The following is a 6,000-nucleotide window of genomic DNA, read 5'->3' as shown; positions in this document are numbered from 1 at the left end:
TCACTAATCCATTCTCAACCCATGCACTCATTCGCTCCTTGTCCACTTGTGACTTTAACTTTATATATATATATATAATGTCTAAGAATCCACATGGTTGTCTATATTCCTAGGTAAAGCGATGACAAGCCGGGGAAAACATGCATTACCTGTCTACCCAATCATAACTATGATGTTCTAATATCTAGTTTGTTTGGATGGTGGCTGGTAAGTGGACCCTGACCTCGAAACATGGACTGCCTGAGGATTCGATATCTTTTTTCAATATTGTGTTTGTCAAACTCAATATTATTGAAAATTCTTAATTTTGGTGAAATTTTTTGCAAACTTTGGTTATTGCTTTTTTCAACTTAGATGTCTTAAACATTTTTTTCTTATATGTTTCCATTAAAAAAACCTTTTTATCCAATTGATGGAATTAATTGTATGGCTCAATCATTGATGGGACTTTTTAATCCACACATACACACACACACACACACACACACAATTGAAAACAATTTGCATTAAATGAGGTTGGGTATTGTCGCAAGCCACATGTTTTCTAAACTACAAATCCAATTAAAAAAAGGAAAATTAAAATAACAATGAAGTTAATAATAAAACTTAATTTACCATGGTATCGTCGAGATGGTCACACTTTGCAAGCTGGTGACTCCAATCTCCAAGGCGCACCACCATATGGGGAGTGGCTACGTAGAGGGTGGAGAGTGGAGTGTGAAAGTAGCGAGTGGAGTGGAGAATTGTGAGAGTGGAAGTGGCGTGTGGAGTGGAGAATTGTGAGAGTGGAGAGGGGAGAGCAATGTGGGAGTGGAGAATTGAGAGAGTAGAGAGCAGATCTGGAGAATTGGGTGCATGGAGAGGGGTGAGTGGGAGTGGAAGTGGAGAATTGAGAGAGTAGAGAGGGGATTTGGAGAATTGGGAGAGTGGAGAGGGGAGAGGGTGAGTGGGAGGTGGATAATTGGGAGTGGCAAGGAATTGAGAGAGAGAGAGAGAGAGAGAGAGAGAGAGAGAGAGAGAGAGAGAGAGAGTGGAGAGGAGAGTGGCAAGGAGTGGAGAGAGAGAGAAGTGAGAGAGTCATGAGAAGAGCATAGATCTGTTGGCTAAAAGCATAAAAACCTGTAAGAGAAGATCTTTTTGACACTACACATGATGCTTAAGCATCAATTTTTTAAACTTTATGATCCCTCCAAATGTCAGTAGACACGTTGGCCAAACGTTGTTGAAAGCGTCAAATTTTTTAATATTACAAACTCTCTAAACATCGATTGAATTGTCGAGCCGAGTGTTGCCCAAAATGGCACCAGAAACATCACTATTAGCATTGATAGTGCAGACGGCAACGTTGTCTGTAGCATTGTTCTTAACATCGGTAATAACGTCTTGAGCCAAGCATGCATAGAATCGTCCCTAGAAACATCACTAAGGATGTCATAAGTATGACAAGTTGGGAGCGACGACCCTAGCAACATTGATTGATGCCATGTGCGTGTCACTTCACTACCCCTCCCCTAGCTTGTAGTGATGGCTAGTCTCATCCATGATGGGCAAGGTTCCTTATGCATCAGCGGTTGGGACTCTATGTATGCTATGATAGCTGCTAGACCGGACATTGCATTTGCAGTGGGAGTTGTTAGCTGGTATATGGCTAATCCAGAAAAGAGCCATTGGGAGGTAGTTAGGTGCATCATGAAGGGTACTAAGGAGGTGTGTATCTTCTTTGGCAGAGGAGAGATGCGTGTATTTGGGTACACAGATTCAGACTATGTAGGACATGTGGATAGTAGGAGATCCACTTCTGGTTATGTGTTCACCTTTGTAGGTGGTGCAGTGTCGTGGATGTCTCACACACAGAAGTGCATTGCTTTGTCTACCACAGAGGCCGAGTATGTTGCAGCCACAAAGGGTTGCAAAATTATGGCTTGATCGGCTAGTGAGAGATTTGGAGATTCATACAGGTGTACCGACATTGCATAGTGATTCCATGAGTGCTATTTAGCTAGCATGGAATCCGGTCTTTCATGCAAAGACCAAACACATTGAGGTCAGGTACCATTTTATCAGGGAGGTACTTGAGGACAAGTGCATAGAGCTTGTCAAGGTTCATACAGATGATAACCCTGCAGATATGCTAACAAAGAGCCTAGTTAGTGGTTTGAGTATTGTCATGTATTGATGGGCATTGGATAGTATGCTCATTGGTTGTTCTCCCTTAAAGGCACATTGGCCTTTAAGTGGGAGGTTGTGGGGGTTAAAGGCCATTGTACCTTAACCCCGGTTATGTACAATACTCAAACACATATATATATGGATGACATAGAAGATTAGGGTGTTCTGCACCCACCAAAACGTGTGTGATTCTCTCTTCTAGCTCTCCCTCTCCCTCTCACTTTCTTCCATTCTACTTCCATTGTTGAGATCTCTCACCTCATGCACCTTGTAAGTCCTTTGCTAACACTTTGTTTCATAAAAAGTTGATGAGGGTGTAAAGCAATGGGACAACGTTGCTCAAAAACATGGCAACATGCGACCACGCCACTGAAGATCTAGCAAGAAGCAACTTTACCATCTCCATATTGATTTGGAAGAACAGTATGTGCTTATCCAAAAACGTTGGAAGGGTCCACAAGTAGGTGCAATGCAAAGAGAGAACATGAGGATCAAAGGCTTATAGCATATCAATTTATGGTGTGATGGAGGCATTTACCCAAAACATCCAATTAAAATCTCTACTCCTCCATTTTCCAATCTAACAACACTGATGAAGTTTGTCGATGATGGCAATAAGAGCCTACTTGGATATGCCAAAACTCAATCTACTATGCTGTAGAAATGTACAAAGGCCTATATCAATAAGTGATGGGAATGAAATTGCAACAGATAGCAGAAAGATCTAAATCATATATGTTTTTATCGAAGCTATGCTTATATATTAATATAAATTTTGACAAAAGTTTATGGAACTCATTTTAATAATTTCACAATATTGATAGAGTAATACATTTTATATATTTTCTTTTGATTTTTGAAGAAAAAAATGCAAATCCTGGCAAAATATTAATTTCTTTTGCATAAAAGTTTCAAATCTTGGCGAATATTTCAAACATTTATTTTTTAAAAGGCATACAAACTTTCGATACCAATATAAAAAATAAAAAATTAGCTTCTTAACAAAGCTAACTTGAAAAAATCTTAAATTGAAAGAGCAACTATAGAAACAAACTAGAGAACACACAAAGACAAATGAGATGTTAAGGAAAGCCAGAACAAAAGCGATATGCTTAGTAGATAGACTCAGAAATAGAACAATTTACAACCTTGTGGAACTAAAAGCTGGCAGCATAGGATGCAGAGCTTAGGAAGCAAGGTAAGTTTTCTTTTACTTTTGCTATTTTGAATACAACACAAAGACAATGCTTACTCGATGATAATATATTGAGCTTAGAAAAACTCTTTTGTTTGTGCTTGTTGTAGGAAAATTCTTGAGCCTTAGAAAGAAAATGTTGATCCTAATTCCCCTCTAGTAAAACAAATGAAAGGTTTATTATCAACTACACTTGCAAAAAGTATGGTACAGGAGAAAAAAAAATTAAAATCAAATGCAACGTTGTGCAACAATTTGAAGATAGCAACAAAGTTTATGTGAATGTAATCCAAGGGGCACTTAACAAGAGTGGAATGAGCAAGAAAGGTTACACTTCCATTTTCAAAGCAATATCAATAACCTTGAAAGATCATACGATAAAACACGTGCTCTTGCCGAACCCTGTAGAAGTGTGAAAGTTAAGAGGCCTACTCAACCAACAAGTATATGACAACAAGTATATGATAATATTGGAAATTGTATGCATATTGAAGGGGTGTATGAAAGTGACAAGGGAACCACTATGTATATCTATCTTCAATACAAGGGAACCACTATGTATAGTTATGTTAAACAATATTTTTGTCTATCTTCAATACATGCAAAGGAGAACAGTTGAGATTTATGTTATGACATTTGAAGAGTGCCAAGGGATTTTGGAATTTGTTATAAAGCTGCACAAATGTGAACTTGTCAAGGAGAAAAATATGGAACAAGTGATGATCACTCTAATGAATAGAGCTCTTGATCCATCAATTACAATAGCAGACTCAAAACACTTCAACGTGCAATCAGAAAAGCACATTTGGTGGATAGGTGCACTTGAGGTAAGCACATAATTGGATTGAAAGTGGTTTTCTAGAAGTATAATGTATTATTAATGCTTGATTCTTCAACTGCATTCTCAATGGCAATTTAAGATAGAGGACCACCAAACTCTTGATTGGGTATTCCACCACATAGAAATTCCTGCAAGTATCAAAGATCAAGTTCAAGGAGGGTATCTCCATGTTGACTGCAAATGTGATTTCCAGATTAATTGGCATACGACAAGCGATCTCAAGACCCTCAAATGTATGTTCAACATAAGCAAAGTAGGTAATTCAAAATCTTCATGCCTTTACTACAAGGAGCCATCATATGTTATGGATCCTAAAAGGTGGAGGAAAGTGCCTAACAGAGATAAGATTGACCCAAAACTCAAAGCCATTCTTGATATACCTTTGTGCAATGTACATATGTTCACATTACATGCTCTATGTCAAATCATTGAAAAGCTGATATTTTATACTTGAAAATCATAGGAAGGAAGCACTTCAAGCAATGGAAAAGGTACTGTCAGACATTGGTCTACATGGAGGAGATGTTCATATCATGACACACCTTAAAAAGTCAAAAAATGGAACGGAAGTTCCCATCATGCCCTCTATTGGTGGAGTAAAAGCTAGAAGGCTTTTATCACAACCATAGCGCAAAAGAAAACCAGGTAGACAATCAAGTTATGTTTCAAGAGTGAAGTATGGCATTTGGAGGCACGTACACAATGCAATCAAAGATCATGAAGCTGATGGAATTGCACAAACTATTAAAATAGAAGTACAAAAATCCTTAGACAAGCTTTTCATACTTTTTGACAAACATATCTGGACCAAGAATGATCATTGTGTATTGGAAGAGGAACAAGACTTTTGGAAAATCAATGGAAGAAGCTTGGACAGCTTGCAACATAACACATCACATGGTAACAAAATTTCATTCTTTTCTTCCTGGCATTTCCTTATGCAATGTCTTCTTGTTTATTGCAAATGTAGCATATTATTTACAACCATCTTCCATATTTAGTCAAAAAATATGGATTCCTTGCAATTTGGTCCACCCAAGGAATGGAGAAGTCTCATTACATAGCAAGAAATGTATTTTTTGGACATGCATAGATTTTGGAGGAGCACATAAGGAAAACAACCTCAAAGAAGTTTTCTAATGGTTCTATTAATGTATGCTACAAAGGTTGCAATGTAAGAAAAATGTGGTGACATCACAAGTCAAACTGACATTCAAGATGGCCCAAAAAGAAAGAAGAAGGCAAATCTTAGATAACTCAACAACGGCATAGAGACATGCAGAATTGAGGCATCTAAAGACTTCTTTGAACCACGATTGGATAAATAGAGTTTAAAAACTTTGTAACAAAATGTACAATATACAAATCAGTAGAGGAAAGCAACGAGTATCTTATATAAACTTTGCAAATTCAATACCTGTACAAATCACTAGAGTAGATCAGTGGCTATATGATGGAAGTGTTTCAAATTCAATACAACTACTTTGCTTCTGTTTCTTCCTACTGCTCTTCTTTCTCGACAACCATTTAATTGAGGCGTACAAAGATTTTTGTGAACTATGCACAAGTGGATAAATAGTGTTTGAAATCTTACTACTAACAATACAATGTATAATCACTATAATCAAAACAATGACTAGGTGATGCATTAATTACTTTTTCTCCTATAAGCTAATAATGAAGGCCTTGCTTGCAACTTTAATTGGTTGTGTCATTGAAACCTCATCAGTGGGACTTCCTTGCACCTCTACCTTTTCATCTTCCATGTGCTTTGTCTCTTGCTACTAGAGTGAAT

This window comes from Dipteris shenzhenensis, chromosome 33 (assembly GCF_047967505.1).
Source record: "Dipteris shenzhenensis isolate YYH24624 ecotype China chromosome 33, Dip_SZ_1.0, whole genome shotgun sequence".
Lineage (NCBI taxonomy): Eukaryota > Viridiplantae > Streptophyta > Polypodiopsida > Gleicheniales > Dipteridaceae > Dipteris > Dipteris shenzhenensis.
This window is presented reverse-complemented; position numbering follows the sequence as displayed.